This window comes from Callithrix jacchus, chromosome 9, assembly GCF_049354715.1.
Source record: "Callithrix jacchus isolate 240 chromosome 9, calJac240_pri, whole genome shotgun sequence".
Classification (NCBI taxonomy): domain Eukaryota; kingdom Metazoa; phylum Chordata; class Mammalia; order Primates; family Cebidae; genus Callithrix; species Callithrix jacchus.
Window position 1 is genome coordinate 96,966,898 of NC_133510.1, and position 21,579 is coordinate 96,988,476.

General features: G+C 44.0%; 2 long non-coding RNA genes across 2 annotated transcripts in view; one reads left to right on the top strand and one right to left on the bottom strand.

The window, feature by feature from the left end:
- Positions 1-21,366, top strand: part of LOC144577646 (uncharacterized) — a 47,030-nt gene extending 25,664 nt beyond the window's left edge. Inside the window, exons 4-6 of the long non-coding RNA XR_013522016.1 lie at positions 8,557-8,797; positions 10,511-10,590; positions 12,659-21,366. This is a non-coding gene — a long non-coding RNA (uncharacterized LOC144577646). The remainder of the gene's footprint in view (positions 1-8,556; positions 8,798-10,510; positions 10,591-12,658) is intronic.
- On the bottom strand, positions 263-11,779 carry LOC118144303 (uncharacterized). The gene is made up of 4 exons (XR_008473926.2): positions 11,678-11,779; positions 11,238-11,319; positions 6,738-6,874; positions 263-3,952 (listed from the first exon to the last, which is right to left on the bottom strand). It is a non-coding gene; the product is annotated as an uncharacterized LOC118144303 (long non-coding RNA).
- Positions 21,367-21,579: the final 213 nt, after the last annotated feature.

A 21,579-nucleotide genomic window follows, 5' to 3' on the forward strand; every position in this document is an offset into this window, starting at 1 on the left:
CAAGACTGTTTTTTCTATCTCTTCAGTGCCTCTTTCATTGATATGAAGATAAAACCAGGTACTATGAGGGCTCATCTGATTTTTGGTTCTTATGAAGGTGTTTTTTTCTGTGTAGACAGTTATTAAATTGGTGTCCTTGCTGGGGCGATGATAGGTGGCACCTTCTATTCCACCATGTTGCTCTGCCTCTAAATCTTCCACAATTTTTATTAAGCAGATTTTTTTCTTCTGAATCCTCTATATTCTTTATCTTTTTTCCTCATTATTTCTTTGTCTAGCTTTTTGCATCGTGTTCAGGAAGAATTCTTTGATATGATCTTCCAAATCACTGGTTCTCTTTCTGATTGTATCTGTTCTGCACTTCATTTCTGGCATTCAGTTTCTGTAATTTGTTAATCATATTTTCAGTTTTTAAAGGTTTCTTTCTTTTTCTCTGATTGCTGCTTTTTCTATAGCTCTTTTTTTATGGATCTAATATGGATTTTATCTCAGGACACTTAATAAAATTACTTGAATGTTCCTTTCAGCTGCCTGCGTTTGCTCTCTCCTCAGAATTTAACTCTCTCCTCATTTAGCTTTCAGGCTATGAGGTTAGTTCTAAGGTCTGCCAATTCTCAGTTGTTCCTTTTCAAATACAAATTGATCTGCATTGGTAACTGGTCTCCTTTCCTCACCAATTCTTTAGGTTCCCTTCCAACATCTCTTGTCAGGTCTGCCTGCTAAATGTGGTGACTAACTGTAATATGTGTACTCCAAGGTTCATGGGCAGGCAGGGGAGGCCAGCAGGTTGGCCTCAAATAAACAAGAAGGGAAAGTTACCCCTTAGAGCTCCTCAGGGCATTTCACGCCTGTCTCAAGTTGCATCTTTCCTTAATTACCAGTTCAGTAATAACTGGAGCAATGCTCTACTTTTCTCTCTGGCCCCAGTTCTCATTCTAGGAGTCTCCCTTGACTGATCCTTTACTCAGAGATCCTGGGAGCAAACACAATAACTAGCTGCTCTCTGTGCCACCTGGAAAGTGGGGCACTGGCCTGGCACTTTGACTTTCTGGTCAAGCATCCTATAATATACTTCCCTATCCTGCTGACCTTGGGTTTATTTTTCTCTTGAGAATATTAGCATATTCAGATTTGACAGTAATATCAAACACCTACTCTATGCCAGGAGCTATGCAAGGCAGAAATAATATAGTAATGAATACAACAGATGGTGACTTGTCCCACTGAAGTTTGCAGCCTCGAGAATTATTTATTCAGCAGCCCCCTCCTTCAATGTGGTGGCCTGTGTGTTTCTCAATGCTTTGGTATTCCTGTCAGCCTGCTACCACCCAGAAATTCTTCAGCTCCCCTCAACTGGCATTTTCTAGGTAATGCCTAGGACTTAGTCTTATCTTATAGGTCACATTGTACTGGGATCTGGAAAGGAAGAAGCATGTTGGCTGAGTGCACCACCTTGAACCAATTCTTCTTTTTGCTTCAAGTGGAGTTCAGATGCTCTTTAAGACTCTATAAACAAAAGAAGTCACTTCCACTCCCCAAAGGCTTTGAATACAATTATTCTTAGGTTGGTTCTGGCTCTGTAACTGGCATTTCTTTGGAGATTGGAGGGAGAAATCAGAGCCCTAGTCATATTCCAACATCAGGGAGCAAGTCTAGGAGTGGGACTGCACAGCTCACCATCCTGCTTTTTCATTTTGCTTCTAACGTTTTTCATGATCCCCTAATTCGTGTGATTTTTAAAAATATGGTTGGGATCACTAACAGCTCAGGATTGTAGCTCCCAGTGAAAGCTCAGAGAATGAGAGGATGCCACACTTTCAGACAAATTTTTGTTGCTCACGGACCAGAATATTCCCAGTGGAGGAGCCCCATGGGTCGCCAGCGCAACTCTTGTGGCTGGCACAGCGGTTTTGCCGGCGCCTCGGTGCAGCAGCTCTTGGTGCAGAGTAAACAGGACTGGTTCCCCCTTGGACCAACGTTTGGAGCTCCAGGAAGGCAGAAGCCTATTATGGACTCAAGAAGAAAGCCAGACCGGGGATTCCCAGGCAGAAGAGCACCATCAGTCTTAATGCCACTGTTTTGGCCGGCGCAGTGGGTTGCTCAGATTCTGGCACTGGGAATCAATAAATTGGACATCCACTCAGAAACCTAGTTAGAAAGGCGGTAATTGTAAAGACGACAGATGGATAAATTTATAACGAAGAGAAGAAACCAGCCTAAAAAGGCTGAGAATACCCAAAATCAGAACACCTCTCCCTCTACAGGGTATTACAGTTCCTCATCAGCAACGGAACAAGGCCTGATGGAGAAGGACTGTGTTCCGTTAACAGAAGTAGGCTTCAGAAGGTGGATAAGAAACTTCTGGGAGTTAAAAGAACTTGTTCTAACCCAATGTAAAGACACTAAGAACTTTGAAGAAAGGTTTGATGAAATGCTAACAAGAATAGACAATATAGAGAGGATTATAAATGAATTAACGGAGTTGAAAAACACAACACGAGAACTTAGCGAAATATGCACAAGTTTTAATAGCCAAATTGATCAAGCAGAAGAAAGAGTATCAGAGTTCAAAGACCAACTTAATGAAATTAAATGAGAAGACAAGAATAGAGAAAAAAGGATAAAAAGCAATGAGCAAAGTCTCCAAGAAATATGGGACTATGTGAAAAGACCTAATTTACGTTTGATAGGTATACCTGAATATGAAGAGAATGAATCCAAGCTGGAAAATACGCTTCAGGATATTATTCAGGAAAACTTTCCCAACCTAGCAAAGCAGGACAATATTCAACCCCAGGTAATACAGAGAACACCACAAAGATATTCCTCAAGAAGAGCAACCCCAAGGCACATAATTGTTAGATTCACCAGGGTTGAAATGAAGGAGAAAATACTAAGGGCAGCCAGAGAGGAAGGTCAGGTTACCCACAAAGGGAAGCCTATCAGACTTACAGCAGATCTCTCAGCAGAAATCCTACAAGCCAGAAGAGAGTGGGGGCCAATATTCAACATCCTTAAAGAAAAGAACTTTCAGCCCAGAATTTCATATCCAGCCAAACTAAGCTTCACAACTGAAGGAAAAATAAAATCTTTTATGAACAAGCAAGTACTCAGAGATTTTGTTACCACCAGGCCTGCTTTACAAGAGCCTCTGAAAGAAGCATTACACGTAGAAAGGAACAACCAGTATTAGCCTTTCTAAAAATATACCAAAAAGTAAAGAGCATCAACATTATGAAGAATTTACATCAACGAATGGACAAAACAGCCAGTTAACATCAAATGGCAGTAATCCTAATTTTAAATAGACTAAATCCCCCAATCAAAAGCTATAGCCAAAACCCAAAGGTATGCTACATCCAGACCCATTTCACATGCAAGGATACACAAAGACTCAAAACAAAGGAATGGAGAAAGATTTACCAACCAAATGGAGAGCAAAAATAAATAAATAAATAAAAAGCAGGAGTTGCAATTCTTGCCTCTGATAAAATAGATTTTAAAGCAACAAAGATATAATGGTAAAAGGATCAATGCAACAATAAGAGCTAACGATCCTAACACCCAGATACATAAAACCTATAAAGAGACTTAGACTCCCTAGGCTCTCACACAATAATAGTGGGAGACTTCAACATCAATATTAGATAGATCAACGAGACAGAAAATTAATAAGGATATCCAGGACTTGAACTCAGATCCGGAACAAGTAAATTTAATAAACATTTATAGAGCTCTCCACTTTAAATACACAAAATATACATTCTTGTCAGTACCACATCACACCTACTCATAGGTTTAAATGAAATATTGATATTAAGTACAATTGTTGGCAGAAAAGAGGTTTTCAATACCCATTTTTAGAATAAAGCAACATTCCCGTTCTCTCTCCCTTTTTCTTCCTCTTTCTTCCTCTCCTTCACTCCTTTTTCTTTCTTTCCTTCTCTCCCTTCTAAAAAAAAAAAAAGAGAGAAATAAGAAAAAAAAATATGGTTGGGAAGGTGCCACTTCTGGAGCATAAGAGTAGAAGAGCATCTCATCCCCTCCCCCCCCCACATCCCAACTCCTACTATGCTTCTCAAGAAGGACTGTCTCTACACATTTTGCTTCACTCCCTGATGTCTGAAAAGCAATCAGATAGGAAGATTTCTTCAGGTCTTCTTTGGAACCCAAGAGATCTCTTTCTGCCTTCCAGTTGCTCCTGAACTTTGGCAGAAAATTCTGTTTTCAGAATCGGTCCTTTTTCTAGTTGACCTTTGTTGATAAGTTCCTTCCCTGCTCTGGTTTCAGTAGACTTGTTTTTGTTAGAACTGAATTGAGTGAAAGGCTTACTTTCTCAGAAATAAGGACACACACCTCACAAGGCAACTTGTTTAGTCACCCTTAGGCAAACACCAAATTGAGCATTTAGCAATTCCTGGTTTGAAGCTGGAGGAAAGGGTCCAAGAAATCTAACGTCCAGTTCCAAGAAAGTATAGGCACTATTTGTGTACTTTTCTTTAGATGGTTGTCATTTTTAACCAAGTAGCTACACGGTCAACCTCTGATAGCTCTGTGACCACATCTAGGTGACAAAGTCAATCAAACCACCCTTGGCCTACCTGCCCCGAAGCAACAAAGATCTTGTCTTCTGATGAGGATTTAAGAAAGACTAAGTCATCCTGACAAGGAGGAAGTTAAAAAAGGTCCAGGCAGCCCAGGTTTGTTTTTTTTTTTTCAGCAACAGTATTTCTGTGGCTGGTCTCTTTTAGCACACAAAAAAAGATTGTGGCTAATAGATATGTCGGAGCTTTTCAGAAACACAGTCCTATTTTTTATGTGTTCTGCAGCTTTCAAAAAAAAAGGGGAAATCAATCCTTTGCAGCTTCCAAGAAAATGGTTTTTCTTTTCTTTCTTTTTGTTTAGGATTCGAAATCCTAGAATCATTCAGAAAGAGGGAGGGATGAATGTTTTCAAAAGAATTGACTCCTTCACTCCACATATGCAGTTACAACCATGTGCAAAAGAGAAGGTATTATTGGTATTACTGGGTTACAGTTTGGACTTATTTAAGTAGAGAAGACTTGTACTATGTAGCCAACATCTATTATATAAAGTTGCCGATGAGACTAATCCTTGGAAACTAGATAAATAGAAGTATGTGCTCCAATAAAGTGTCTCCCTTGAAGATTATCTCACAACCCTTTGGTGTAGGGTATATGGAAACACTATACCCTACACCAAAGATGTGGGTGATTGAAAAATATAGGCTGGGTGCGGTGGCTCACACCTGTAATCCCAGCACTTTGGGAGGCTGAGATGGGTGGATCGCCAGAGGTCAGGAGTTTGAGACCAGCTTGACCAACATGGTGAAACCCCATCTCTACTTAAAATATAGACTGGGCACAGTAGCTCACATCTGTAATCCCAGCACTTTGGGAGGCTGAAGAGGGTAGATCCCTTGAGGTCAGGAGTTTGAGACCAGCCTGGCCAACTTGGTTAAACCCCATCTCTACTAAAAATACAAAAATTAGCTGGGCTTGGTGGCATGTGTCTGTAGTCCCAGCTATTTGGGAGGCTGAGGCAGGAGAATCGTTTGAACCTGGGAGGCAGAGGTTGCAGTGAGCCAAAATCTCGCCACTGCACTCCAGCCTGGGTGACAGAGTGAAACTCCGTCTCAAAAAAAAGAAAAAAATATACATACTATGCACATACACATACTCCCTTCTGTGTGCGTGTGTGTGTGTGTGTGTGTGTGTGTCTTAAACACTCATAGGTACCTAAATTTGTATATAAAGATTTGTATAGACAGGCTTGATTTTCAGACATATCGTGAATATAATGTCTATTTATACCTCTTTCTTCTTGGCTGGGTAACTCTCATTTTTCTTCTTAATCACCTTTAAAACAACTGTGGCCTCTTTTTGAGTTGACGTTTTTTAACTTTATTCAATACCTATACATAAATCAATGGATCAACTTCTGAAGACAGCATTGTCTTCGAGGGAAGGGGAGGGAGTTCACAGATAGAGGGGAGCAGGTTTCCTGGAGCCTTTGGCTCAATGTTAGGTTGAGCTTGAGATTTCAGTTAGGAGACACTAAAGATAGAACTGGCCTCTGTGGCTTCCTTTCCATTCTCTTACTTTTCTTTCCAGTTTCTTTCCATTTTCTTGGTTCTGAAGGTACAGTCTTTGAATTAACATCTGACCACCTCAGGGGACTGAGGTAATCGAGTAAAAACAGACCCAAAGTGGCAACACTAAGAGACTTGGAATTAATATATCTTTTGGGGCCAAAATATTCAGCATAATTAAGCATAATTTGATTAATGTGGGATGTAATTTAATTAGGCATATAGACAAAGGAGGGAGAAAAGGTTCTCCATTGTGAAGAAGAGATCTCTATAGTACATGCTGGAACTAAAATTATGAGGGCAAGTTTGAAGATAATATAAAAACCCATATTTAAGTCCAAGAGGTTTCTTAGACTTCTGTTTTTATCTCCACATGTGGACTTATTCAGCAATCTAGAGTGTCTATAAAATTTAATGTAAACTGCTACATTTGGCTTTCTACCAAAAGAAATTCAAACTGTACACTTTTGACATTTAAAATATGAAGTATTACTATAAACTAAATATAAAACTCAATTCCCTTCTTTCTTTTACTCAGTAATCATCTATTGAGATTGAATATGGGTCAGGTACCATGCAAGACATTAAAAATTTAAAGACAAGTAAGAAATAGTCTATCTCTGACCTCAAGGAGCGAGAGAGGCTGAGCACGGTGGCTCCTGTGTACTTCTGTAATCCCAGCACTTTAGAAGTCGAAGGTGGTAGGTTCACTTGAGGACAGGGTTTTGACATCAGCCTGGGAAATACAGCAAGATCCCATCTCTACAAAACAAAGAAAAGAACCTCAGCCTGGCATGGTGGCACATGCCTGTAGTCCCACTACTTGGAAGGCTGAGGCTGGAGTATCTGTTAAGCATGGGAGTCCCAGGCTGCAGTGAGCTAGGATCATGCCACAGTACTTCAGCCTGAGTGATAGAGTGAGACCTTGTCTCCAGAAAAATAAAAAGGAGTAAGGGAATGTAAGGCAATGATTCATATAAGGACAATGAAGCGTGTGTTCCAAGAATGGTATCCCATAGGTCTCTCCAGGAGGCATCTCGGGATGTGGCAAGAGCAGCCAAGATGGAGACTGCAGAGTCCCAGTCTCTGAAGTGACACGCCAGCACTTCTGCCATAGTTTTCTGATCACGCAGATCAACCTGGGTACGGGTGGGAGAGGACTCCAAAAGGGTATGGATACCAGGAGCACGTGCCCACTGGGGACTGTCTGGGGAGACTGGCTACCATAGTTCTCCAGAGACAGGCAGAGGACGTAAGGCAAATAACAAAGTACTGCATTTTATCAATTGAGCCACCATCCAATAACCCCCTTTACAAGTTTTAACTAAAAATGAATACAAGCCATAAGGCCTAAGCAGAATCTCCTACTTCTTCCTGAATCTAAACCTTGGGGTCTGAGTACCTTTTAGAAGGATGCATGGAGGAAAGATAACAAAATTGATAGACAGCCAGGGGTCCCGGACAAAACTCCGCATCCAAGCTAAAGTAGCCTGAAGGCTGAAAAGCCGGACCGCTGGTCCAGGACAAAACCTGCCATTTCCCCACCAATTCTTTCTGAAAAAGACCCACCTGCACACTGGGAGGATGGGGTGGAGCCTTGGGAAGTTCATGGAGTTTACAGCGAGGAGGAGCTTGGCTTCTTCTGTTCCTGTGTGGTGACCTGGGATTCAATCTGTGAGGTGGGAATCCTGCTAGCAGGATTTTCTCTCACTTGGCAGAGTATTATTTTCCCTTTTTCCTTTTCACCCAATAAATTCCTCTCCTCACCCCTCTATGTGTTCACGAGCCTAATCTTTCCTGGTTGAGTGACAAGAACCTGGTTTTAGCCGAACTAAGGAGGAAATTCTGCAACAAAACGACAGAGAAAGGAAAATGATTTATCTCCCTAGTCACTTGGATGAGGAGGTAGAGAAGCAGAGCAGGCTGATGCACTTGTCCACCCAACTGCATAGAGAGGGAGAGATAGAGAACCATTGCTAAGGATGGCATCTCTGTCCACTAACCATGAGGGTCTATCTCTGGCTCCAATCTCTGACCAATCAGATTAGCAACTCCTCTTCCCTTGGGTTGGGGGCAGGGATGCTAGGAAGAAGTGGGGATGGCATGGGAGGAGGACTGACAAGTTCTTTTTCCTGTACAGAAGGTATTGTCTTCCCTGTTTTTCACGTAAGGAAACAGATGTGGAAAGGTTAAATGAAGTTTGGTGAGGCCTGTTTCCAAGAAATCATGACTGAAAATCCCAACTTTTAAATTCAGCCATAGTGATTGCATCAGGTCAAAGACACCGTAATTGCTGCTGAACTTGTGGTGAACTCCAGATCTATCTTTTAGGCATTTCTTCTATGTCACAGGTGTTTGGGTTATCCATTAAAGACCCACACTGAAGAAATAGAACCATAGGAGAGAACTTGGAAACATTTTTTTTCACTATCTGTTCTTTGCAGAGATAAAGAAACTGACATTCCTAGGGAATGAAGCCTAGGTCCTTGTGCCCCCAGTCTGGTGCTTTTTCATTGGTGGCACTGTGGAGGGGTTGTTGAGTATGTGTTCCCTCTGGGACTGACTGGAACCTTCCTCTTCCCCAACTGTGAGGCACGTGAATGTTATGGAAAGAACAGTTCTTGCAGCTGGAAGCCCCCGGTGAAGTTCCAGCTCTATCCTGCATAAGAAGCTTGTGTGATCCAGGTATGCTCTCCTCTGTTTCTTCTTTTGAAAAATGGGTATAATGAAATTTGCAGGAAATTCCACCTGCCCTGGAACTGAGGTGCAAAGCCTGGAAGTTTGACGGAATCAGTAGGAGGGCCTAGATGAGCTCAGCTATTTCGGACATGCAGTGAAAAAGACCTGTAATTGAACTTCTCTGTATCCTCCATCCAACTTAAGAAATTATAAACCAAAAATAAAATTCCAAGGCTCCCCTTCCCCAGCCATCTGAATGGACTCCCTTCTTGGCCAGGGCACTCTTCAAATTTAACCTGAAAGACTGGTTCAGGCCATGATGGGTAGTGGGGGTCGGAAATGCCTCATTGTATTATATCTTTCCAGTGTTAACATCCACACAGACTGATAAGAACAGTCTGATAAGAAGCATTTTATAACCTATTCTCTCTGAAGCCTGCAAATAAGAACTTTGGTCTCCATAATCCTTTATCTTAACCCAGACACTTCCTTTCTGTTGATCCCACCTCTTTAGATAAACACAACCAGTAGTCCACCAGACGTTTAAAGCTACCCACAGCCTGCTTGCAGTTGTTCCACCTTGCTGAACCAAACCAACCAATCAACGTTTGTTGATTTTTGTTTTTTGTTTGTTTTTGTTTTTTGAGACAGTCTCCCTCTGTCCCCCAGGCTACAGTGCAGTGGCACTATTTTGGCTCACTGCAACCTCCACCTCCTGTGATTCTCATGCCTCAGCCTCCCGAGTAGAGAGGTTAGGAGTTTGAGACCAGCCTGGCCAACACAGCAAAACCCCATCTCTATTAAAAATACAAATGTTAGCCGGGCGTGGTGGCAGGCTCTTGTAATCCCAGCTACTTGAGAGGCTGAGGCATGAGAATCGCTTGAACCCTGGAGGCAGAGGTTGCCATGAGCCGAGATTGTGTCACTGCACTCCAGCCTGGGTGACAGAGCAAGGCTTTGTGTCAAAAAAGAAAGGAATAAATCTCTTCAAATATTTTACAGAGTTTGACTCTTTTTGTTTACACTGGGATGGGGACTGGGGTTATGCAGGGAGGTGTGCATGTGCACACTTATGTGTGTGGGATGGAAGGGGTTAATACTCACCTGTTTGCAGACTACACTAGGGGCTATCTATGCACATATTCCTTCATAATCAATCTTTTTTTTTTTTTTTTTTTGAGAGAGAGAGTCTCTCTGTCGCCAGGCTGGAGTGCAGTGGTGCAATCTCGGCTCACTGCAACCTCCGCCTCCCAGGTTCAAGCAATTCTCCTGCCTCAGCCTCCCAAGTAGCTGGGACTACAGGCATGTGCCACCACGCCCAGCTAATTTTCATACTTTTTAGTAGAGACGGGGTTTCACCATGTTGGCCTCGTGATCTCTTGACCTCACGATCTCCGCCTCAGCCTCCCAAAGTGCTGGGATTATAGGCATGAGCCACTGCGCCCAGTGCATGGTCAATCTGTTATTATCCCCATTTTAAGCCTGAGAAAACTGAGGTTCAGAGAGGCTGGAGAATAGGGTGAGGTTCAGTAATCTGACGCAGGTCAGATTCCAAAATCTGGGCTCCTCCCACTTCCCACCACACTGCCTGGCCCTTGCTCCTCCGACCTCCTTTTCCTCTCTCCTGCCAATTCTCCCCTTCCCTTTCCAAGAATCGCCTGTTTTACCCACTACTATAATTGCCAGTATTATGGTTATACTTTCTGTTATGCATTTCAGGGAGGTCATAGATTATGTTTCTCAACTGCTCCCGTGAACAAGATCTCATTTGGTCTCAACAACCCGTGTGAGATAGATAGGTGAGTATTAAGACCATTTTGCAAAAGAGAACAGAGCTGAGAGAGGCTAGAGATGTACGTCGCACCCAAGGCCCCCTGCTCTTCTCTCTCCAAATCCAGGGCTTCTTTGCTCATTCTGCTTTACCAGGTTCCTTTGCGGAGACCCTGCAGAGCCAAAGTCAAGTGTGTGCTGATCAGCAGCAACACACAATGTCTGTGAAACTGGATCTTGATTTTAAATTTTAATCTTTCGATATTTTGATCATCCTGGATTTTTGACATCAATTCTCACTTAAAAACACTGCATTAAATATTATTTGATTATTGTGTTGATTTGGTGCCCTTCAATTTTGCACCCCAGGACCCCAGGGCTCATTTTTATGAATAAAGTAGAGGGCTATTCCCTTTCCTCACTGATCTCACCTCAGTCCTACCCCTGCCCGTCTGTACCTGGTGTAAGAATTACACTGTGATTGCAGCTGTGACTTAAGCCAAGTGAGTGTTTTACTTGCCTTTTCTGACAATTCTTTGTTCTTTTGTTTGGTTCAGGGTGTCCCTCCCCTAATCTCCCTTCAAGGAACCCTGTCTGACTGGAATGATCTAGAAGGAGAGGTGGGCCCTGTGGGGGCCAGGATGGTGATGCCTGGCCTTGGAAGGGGGACACTTACCCTCTTTCTTCCGTAGGGCCCTTGCCGTTAGCTGGTGGATGCCCTCAGTGCTTTGAGCAAGTGAACACAATGAAGCCTTTTTCTGGAAGGGATCATTCGGGAATAAACTTTCATGAATACCTTCTTGCTCACTCCATCCTCTCCCCCGCACTCCCCCTCCAGCACTGTTGGCCTCTAGGGAAATAGAAGGAACAGCTTGATCAAGGTTTTTCCTAGAAAAGCCTTTCGATAGGCCCATTATGGAAAACGAAGCTGTTTTTGTTTTCTTTGATTAATCACAGTGTCCTGTTTCCCAAAGCAAATGTGGCCTTGGCTCTTCTGAAAGAACACAGCCTGTGCTGTAAAGAAGGGCTGCAGCCGCCTAGTGCTTGACAAGGTCCCCAAGATGGGAGAGGACACATGTAGTCCTGTCCTCCAGGACTCTGCTCTTCATTTTTTACCTTCCAGGGAGCTTGGGTTACCCGTTTCCTTTGTGTTTTTCTGCCAGTGTGAACAGGAGAAATATTAGCCTTTAGAGATTTCTTTACAGTTCCTTGAAAGCTGGAGGGGTGAAATCAGCCAGAGCATTATATAACAGCAAAGCTCATTTAAAGCAACAGTGTCTTTCTGTAGGGCTGTGGTGGTTCCTTATCAGTTTTTTTTTTTTACTAACTTTAAAGAAAAATATGCTAATTTTATGAATAAAGTAGAGGGCTATTCCCTTTCCTCATTATTTTCTGTTTGTTCATCGGATGGACACAATTCCTACGGTGTTGATTTAAAAAAAAAATCTTTTTGAAGCCTCTTTCAAGGAAGACTAGGGGAAATCATGTATTTTAACCTCAGGCAGACACAGCATACTTTTTCTTGTTAGAATTCAGAAGGAAAAAAATTGAGAGAAAAGCTTTCTAAAGTATTTGTTTGTTTTAATTTAAGAATCATGGGGAATTTTATAAATACTCCGCTAAATTCTTCAAAGGGAGATGGCTCCCTCTTTAAATTTAAGCACTGGGCTGGGCACGGTGCCTCACACCTTAATCCCGGCACTTTGGGAGGTCGAGATGGGCAGATCACCTGAGGTCAGGAGTTCAAGACCTGCCTGGCCAACATGGTGAAACCCCCCATCTCTACTAAATATACAAAAATTTGCTGGGCACAGTAGTACACACCTGTAATCCCAGCTACTCTGGAGGCTGAGGCAGGAGAATTGCTTGAACCCAAGAGGCGGAGGTAGCAGTGACCTAAGATTGCACCACTGCACTCCAGCCTGGGCAACAGAGCAAGACTCTGTCTCAAAAAAGATAAAAACATTTAAGCACTAGATCATCTATTGCTTTGTCATTTGACCTAGAGCTTGAATACCTCTCAAAGTGCATCACACACAGTAGCGCAACTGATTTCCTTACTCTCTTGATTTGACCTTCTCTTTCTTCCCATTTTAGAGATGAGGAAACTGAGGCCAAAGGAGTCTGTGACTTGCCTGGCTTCACAGCTCGCCTGCAGATTCTGAACCGGCATCTTCCTCTCTCTGGCATCTCCCAGACCCTATCCTCTTTCCTCTGTACCACTGGTTCTCAAACAAGGGTGATTTTGCCTTCCAGGGGACATTCGACAATATCTGGAGGTGTTTTTGGTTGTCACAACTCATATGTATATGTGTGGGTAAGCAAGGGATGGGGGGTAATGTTGGCATCTAGTGAATAGACACAGGGACTCTGCTAAACCTACAATGCTCAGGTGGCCCCTCACAAAGGAGTATGTTGTCTAATGTGTCAATAGTGCAGAGGTTGAAAAGCACTGGTCTGTACACAGCTCAGCCGTCCAGGGCAACTGCAACCTCTGGGAGTTGCCAGGAGATTTTTTGCCCAGCAATAGGCTTGGTCTCTCTCCTGTGGCTGCCACAAGAGTTAAAGCCACTGTCTAGAATGCCCTTTGGCAGTGGCCAAGTGTCCCCTGTGGAGCTGACTGCGGGACATACCGTGCATCAGCCGGAGCTGATGTGTTTTATAATTTATAGTCACAGGGCACCTGTCTTCATTTAGCAGCAGGCCTGCTAGCAGCCTCCCTGCCAGGGAGGAAGCAAGTTCCACAGAGGCCTGCAGCCCCCGCCAGCTGACAGATCATGGCATTTGGGGACAGCTTTTGCTCAGAGGCACCTGGGAATAGGCCGGGGCCGAGATGGCACTGAGTGCTCAGTCTCCCCTTCAGACCCATCCGTCAGCAGCGGTCCCTGCCAGAAGATGGCCTATTGAACATTTCCAGAAATAGCACTGCCAAGCCTGTCAACTGCTTTCTTGGAAATACGCTCAATAAGGATGGCGGTCCTCCAGCAGGGAGAGTAGAAAGCCTGGCCTGGATCAGGCTCCCGAGAAATGGCAATGCCTGGCTACAGGCTATGTCAGTGCCTTGGGAAAGGGGAGCGGGTCTCATGGGACTTCCCAAGCCCTGCAACCTCTGAAGTCACTTCAGAATGTTCTCAGTATGGAGGATGAGAGTCACACCTTGCAGAAGGCCTTAGGCCCTGCTGACTTCATCTAACTCAGCGACCAGCATATCTTGCTGTGTTTGTTTAGACACCTGCAGACAGGAAGGCGATTCGGGCTTGGAAGCAAGGTATTAACTGTCAGCAGAGAGGGACCTCTGCGTCGTCTGGGGAATGTCTATTTGCAGTTGCTCTTCTTGTGAACTTCACTCCCAGATAGAACCAAAGGAGCATCAGAAGGCCCCATCCTTCTGTCATTCCAAGGATATAGAAAATACAAGGCGAAGATGTCATCTTGAAAGAAAAGCTTGTAATTTATACTCCTCCCCTCCCCACTTCCCGCAGAATTAACTTTCCCCCACAGAGGCTTGACATTGCGGTTGCAGTTCAGCCACCCTCTGCTCCCTGAGCCTTCTCCAATGTCTGGCATGGCACAGTGATGCCAGGGTTTAAGCATGCCCTAAGAAGGCTAGCTGCCTTAAAAAAAAAAAAGAGCTCCTTGAAGATGTAGGTGTCACTTAAAAGCAAGTGATCAAAATCTCTGTGCAATTTGGGGTGTTCAGGAAATGTTGGTTAATCACATTTTAAAAATTATAAGAGACTGCTGGACATGGTGGCTCCCTCCTATAATTTCAGCACTGTAGGAGGCCAAAGCGGGAGGATTGCTTGAGCCCAGAAGTTGAAGACCAGGCTGGGCGGAACCTCACCTCTATAAAAAATTTGAAAATTAGCCAGGTGTGGTGGTGTACACCCCTATAGTCCCAGCTACTTGGGAGGCTGAGGTGGGAGGATTGCTCGAGCACAGGAGATTGAGGCTGCAGTGAGCCATGATAGTGCCACCACACCCCAGCTTGGGGTTATAGCAAGACCCTGTCTCAAAAGAAAAAAAAAAAAGGATAAGATAGTTACCAAGTTTATTATAGAGAATTCATGGGGACCTGGTTTTATTCCCAAGAGCCACCGACTCTCAGGACAAACATGATTTGAAGCCCACACTGAGCCATAGGTGGAGGCAGGGCTGTGAGAATAGAATACAGGATGCCCAGTTAAATTTAAATTTCAGGTAGGCAACCAATTTTTTTTGGTATCAGTGTGTTTCAAATATTAGTATTTGTTTATCTGAAATTCATACGTAATGGGCATCAGGTGCTTGTTCAATCTGTTCACCTCATTTGGGGTATACGTTAATTTGTGAAATTGATAACAGGGAACACTGACACATATTCAGCATATATGGAAGACCGTACAGTTAAGAGAGGAGGAAGGAGAAGGAGATTAGCAATGAAGGGGGAAAGCAAGAGTAATGCCAGGAAGAAGGGGAGATGGGCACAGCAAAGGAGCAAAGATCTGAATGAAGGAGAAACAGGAAGTACAGAGGAGAGAGAAGAAAAGGAAAAAACAGGGATGTTTCTGAGGAACAAAAATGTTTGATAAATTATGACGGTTACACAGAGGGCCATCTCTCTGGGAAATGCTGTCGAGCCGACTAACCGCGTTACCAGATCCGCTGCTCTTTGTTCTGTCTGGTAAAACCCACAGTGACCTCTAGGGAAAAATGAATCTCTAAGCCATGGTACCGTCAGCTGGGGTCACTATTACCCTGGGCTCAGGTTGTTAAATAAACTTTACAGGAGGCCACTGCTTTGGACAGAGTCCTTGCACTGGGCTACATGAGAGTCACTGGTGCTACACAACATGTGACCAAACTGAACTTTAAAACGGGCCAGTTTTCAGTAACAGCAAACAACAGCAAGTTTTCTTCATCTGGGGTGATACCTGAGGTTCATTACCTCATGCCAAAGAAATCAAGGATGCAGACACACACAACAAGTGAGTTTAGCCAGGCACAGTGGTGCGTGCCTGTAGTCCCAGCTACCCGGGAGGCTGAGGTGGGAGGATCTCTTGAGCCCAGGAGTTCTGGGCTGTAATGCGCTATGCAGATCGGGTGTCTGCACTAAGTTCGGCAACAATATGGTGACCTCCTGAGAGCAGGGAACCACCAGGTTGCCTAAGGAGGGGTGAACAGGCCCAAGTTGGAAACAGAGCTGGTCAAAACTCCCGTGCTGATCACTAGTGGGATCGCACCTGTGAATAGCCACTGCACTCCAGCCTGGGCAACATAACAAGACCCCATCTCTAAAAATAAAATAAAATAAAATTTAAAAAGAGTGAGTTTAATAAGTGAAAGAGAGAGGAGGGCAGATCACCTGAGGTCGGGAGTTTGAGACCAGCCTAACCAACATGGAGAAACCCCATCTCTACTATATATATATATATATATATATATGTATATATATAATTTGCAAAAGGGAGAGAATAGGGCTCTCTCCTGCAGAGAGAGGGGCTCCCAAGTGGCTCTTCCAGTTCCAAGGTGAAATGCACAGGGTTTTATAGACAAGCTTGAGGAGGTGGTGTCTGATTTACATAGAGCCCAAAGATTGGTTGGACCAGGTATGTCATTTACATAGCATGCAAAGAAGCTGGCCACCCCACCCTAATTCTTTATTAGACGGATGGGTTCTCTACCTGGCCAGTGCCATGTTGCCTGTTCCTTTACTGTACATGTGGTTGACAAGAAAAGGGAAAATGGAGCCACCATGTTGAACATGCCTGGCCCCACAGTAGCCTTTTTCTATTGGCACAGCTGCCAGCATTCATCAGTGCAAGCTTCCAGCTTGCTCATCTATGTTTGCAGCTCGAATTTTCAGGCTGCTCTTTGTTAGAAAGGAAATTATTTGGGGGCTGCTTGTCTCGAAAGGGTAACCTCGCTGAGGACTCTCTTACCCTCACTAACTGCCTAAATAATTTCTTTCTTGCTCCTGTATCAAAAGGGTCCCCATCCACCTGTTCAGGCATGAGAAGGAAGTCCCCTCTTTAGAAACCCTATAAGGAAGGTAACTTTGAAATGACCAAGCCACTTCTTGTTCCTTGATCTTGCTATCTTCAGCCTTTTCTGCCTATATAAAACCCATCTATCTGCTCAGCTCTTCAGAGCACCTTTTCTGCTTTATAGATAAGACGCTGCCTGATTCACGAATGGATAATAAAAACCTATTGGACCTTTAAACTCAATGTGTGAAAATGTTGTTCTTTGACAGGGTGAAGCCACATCAAAGGCTGCATCCAACTGCAGGACCTAAGGGCCCTCCCCGCTCCCCCGCCCCCACAGGCTACTATCATTCATGGATTGAGGATTTTCAAAAAGTTGGGATCGAAACAACAAAATGCATTTGGTTGCCAGGATTCTATGACATGTTTTTGTTGTTGCGGATGATTCAGAAAACCCTTCAACCACTTCTTTCACCTCAGGGTCAGTGTGTTTGAGCAGGAGACTCATTGTAGGCCTGTGTGTGGACAACCGAGGTTCCTTGAATTATAAACGCCCTTATTCCTGTCCCCACAGACAGGAGGTCAGGTTGGCTTAACCCAAAGGGAGAAGCCTGGGTGGGCTAGGGGTAGATGCGGTGAGAGAGGAGGCCTCCCAAGGAGGGACCTGTAGTGGCTGGATCTGCCATCACCGGCGATGTTGCAGAATTGAAAAGATGAGACAAGCTGGAGCCCTCCTTTTAGGGGCCCGTCGAGGATGGAGTGGTGGGAGATAGTCAAGCGTGGAAATAAAGGAAAAGCTTGAGTCCCTTTAAGGGAAATTCCAGGCACCTAGCTAGCTCCGAGGAGTTTAGCTCCATGCTAAGACCCTAGTCCAGATAAGCAACTTGAAAAGCAAGAAGGTAATAGTAGTCTAAAACAGGCTGGGCATGGTGGCTCATGCCTGTAATCCCAGCACTTTGGGAGGCTGAGGTGGGTGGATCACTTGAGACCAGCCTGGCCAGTATGGTGAAACCTCTACTAAAAATACAAAAATTAGCCAGGTGTGGCAGTGCTGCCTGTAATCCCAGCTATTTGGGAGGGTGAGGCAGGAGAATCGCTGAAGCCTGGGAGGTGGAGTTTGCAGTGAGCTGAGATCATGCCACCGCACACTAGTCTGGGCGACAAAGCAAGACTCCATCTCAAAAAAAAAAAAAAGTGGCCTAAAACAATAGCCAAGGAAGCTAGAGTCACAGGATGTTTGGCTCCCTATAGAAACTAAAGATAGCACCTTAACATGCGTCTCTGAGTTGTGTTTCAGAAACCTGGCTCTCACTGGACTCATCCTCCCTACACATAGATCTCAGATAAGGTGGAACTAGGAACTGAACTCCCACCTGGTTCTTTGTTCTAAATTTCATCCTGAAGGGTCTAGAGAAAGTCACACCCCTGAAACAGAGTTAACCTTTATTTCTGCTGACCCCAAATTTTTAAACAAAGCTCCTCTTTCTTAATCAGTTGCAAATCAGAAAAGCTTTGCAGCTACCTACGACCTATAAACTTTCTGCTTCAAGATAGCCTGCACTTTAGGCCCTAACCAGTGTGTAACCTGGGTATTGATTTATGAATTTGCCTGTAACTTCTGCTTTCCTGAAATTTATCCCTGCCTTTCAAAACCCTTACCTGCAAGCCATCAGGGAGGTGGAGACTTAAGCCTGGCTCTCCTTGCATGGTGCCCTGCAAATAATCACCTTGCTTTTTTCCTCTGTAAATCTCAGTGTAAATATCTGGTCTTACCACACTGGGGAAGTGGACCCCTGTTAGATTCTATCATGTAATAAAGGGGCTGCCTTTGGTTACCTGGGCTAGGGAGTAGTTTCCCATAAACTCCAGTGGGGAGTAGAAGAGACACACCAAATGTCTCGCCATGCTACCACCTCATTCCAGATACCTGGAGATATCTGGTTTGTTGATTTGGGATATCATTATTACAACAATAACATTTATGGAGCATCTACTCTGGGCCATTAGGCAGAAAGTAATTTATATGCATGATCTCAATTGATCCTCAACGAATGAGTCAGGAATAATACAGGGTGGAAATGGGAGAATAGAAAATTCCAGGCAGCATTTTCACATGCCTTGCAAAAAAGAAACGCTTGAAATAGCTATAGAAGCTAGGGGCTGCTAGGACCCTGAAAAACCAGGGTATGGGTCAAGCTGGCTAAGACTGACTGAACCCAACATAGTGCTGGATTTGACCTATGTTTCTCCCAGGATCTCAATACACCCTCACCCACCAGCGCCCTGACAGTCCTGGGAACACCCATATTTGGTATAAAAATAGGTGGCACTACAGTTCCAAGAAATCCTCACCTTTTTCTAGGAACCTTTATGAATAATCCACCCCTTGGTTAAAGAAATCTATAATGATAGGAACCCCAAGCTCCACGTGAGTCTCTTTTATGAGTACGCCAGCACTCCCTTTTCTTGAGTATGTACTTTTGCTTTGCAATCTATTTCTGTATCTAGCCAGGCGCAGTGGCACATGCCTGTAATCCCAGCACTTTGGGAGGCTGAGGCAGGAGGACGGCTTGAGTCCAGGAGTTTGAGACCAGCCTGGCAGCATAGAGAAACCCCGTTTCCACACATATGCAAAAATACAAAAATTAGTTGGGTGTGGTGGTGCACACCTGCAGTCCCAAGCTACACAGTGGATTGAGGTGGGAGGATCACTTGAGCCTGGGAGGTCAAGGCTGAGATCGTGCCCCTGCACTCCAGCCTGGGGGACAGAATGAGACCCTGTCTCAAAAATAACAATAAACAAATCTCCACACTGTCACTGTTGTTCAACTCCTCCTTGATTTCCTTCTCATGACAGTGCCAAGAGCCTGGACACTGGGTGGAGTCAAGGGCCCACCATTGTTTGGGGACTTCTCCCAGCCCACCAGTATCACAACTCTCTCATGTTGTAGGTCCAATATTATTCATATTACTACAGTGTTGCCCTAAGTCAAGAGATGGAGAAAATAGGACTGCAAAAAGTTAAGTTGTCTCAAAGTTAACTGATTAGTGAGGGTTGGGGCTGATGTTTGTCTCAGGGATGCCTCTCTCCCAGCCCAGGGATCATCCCCAACCCTCCAGTCAGAGTATTGGGTTCAAATCCCAGCTCCATTGCTCATAAGCTTTGAGGTCTTGGGTAAGTTACTGAATCTCTCTACATCTGTTTCACTGTGTGAAAAGTAGTAATAAAAATAGGACCTAGCTCGTGGAGATACTGTGAGGATTTAACAAAGTCTGGGCGCTGTGGCTAATGCCTATAATCCCAGCACTTTGGGAAGCCAAAGTAGGAGGATCACTTGAGCCCAGGAGTTGGAGACCAGCATAGGCAACATAGTGAGACCCCCACCTCCACAAAAAAAATTTAAAAATTAGCCAGGCGTGGTGGTGCACACCTGTAGTCCCCACTACTTGAGAGGCTGAGGCAGGAGGATTGCTTGAGCTTGGGAGGTCAAGGCTGCAGTGAGCCTTGATTGTACCACTGCACTCCAGACTGGGTGACAGAGAAAGATCCTGTCTCCAAAAGGAAAAAAAAAAAAAAGATTTAATGAGTAAGAACTAAACTCTGACTTTTTTTTCCTCTTGCCTAAATTCCTATCTAAGGGGTCTGGGGAGTCACGCCTTAGAAACCATAAAATCTCATTAGACAGGTTTTATTAACCTTTTTAAATTTTTTTAAACTTTTTTGATTGTGATGGGGGTTTCACTCTGTTGCCCAACTGGTCTCAAACTCCTGGACTCAAGTGACCTCCTGCCTTGGCCTCCCAAAAAGTTGGGATTGCAGGTATGAGCCACCACACCTGGCTGTTTTATTGATCTTATATAATGTGGTTACTTTACAACCTGACTCTGATATAGCATCACATGACAGAGAGCAGACCCTGAAGGAAACCAAAATATTTTACCCCAGTATATATATATATATTATATATATATACACAATATATATATACACACACACACACACATATATATATATAATTTTTTTTGAGACAGAGTTTCACTCTTGTTACCCAGGCTAGAGTGTAATGGTACCATCTCATCTCACCGAGACCTCTGCCTCCTGAGTTCAAGCGATCCTCCTGCCTCAGACTGCCGAGTAGCTGGGATCACAGGCATGCGCCACCACACGCAGCTAATTTCATATTTTTAGTAGAGATGAGGTTTCTCCGTGTTGGTCAGGCTTGTCTCAAACTCCCGATCTCAGGTGATCCTTCCACCTCAGCCTCCCAAGGTGCTGGGAGTGCAGGCATAAGCCACCTCACCTGGCCCAAAATATATTTCTTTGACATATTTTGAAATGGCTGCCAGAGAGCCAACAGATTGAAATGACCTTGCAAAGCCATCTTTTATGGGGAAATTTTGCATCTGTAGAAAATCTCCATTAATGTAGCCAGGACTCTCCCCTTCTAAGTCTTTCCCTGATTAGTTGAGAGTCTGACACCTTTAAAGTCTGAGAAGAGGCATTCACCATGTATTCTCTCTGAGGGCTACCACCTATAAGGCTTCATCTATATAACAAGAACCTTGGTCTCCACAACCTCCTTATCTTAAATCAGGCTTTCCTTTCTACTGATTTCAAGGATTTAAATGAAGCTTGGTGATATCACACTTTTGGGCCAATCCCACATATACTTTCCACATATTGATTTGTGATTTCAACTGTAATTCCTGTGTTCCTGAAATGTATAAAACCAAACTGTAACCTGACTAGCTTAATCTTCCTTTCTCAGGTCCTCTTGAGATTGTGTAACCTGGGATGAAGGTACTCATGTTGGCTTGGAATAAACTTCTTTAAATATATTTTGGCAGAATTTGGTTTTGCCATCAACATAAGTTTACAAGAGTAAAGCTCTTAGAACATACCTGTCAAATAGAGAACACTAAGTATTAGTGCTATTATTATTCCTATCATTGTTAGTGTTATTTCAATTATTTCCAAGAAATGATAGCAGCCTAATGGGCCATCAGCTTTGTCCTTGGCAGGGTGCAGCAGAAGAGGCTGGTTCTGCCTCT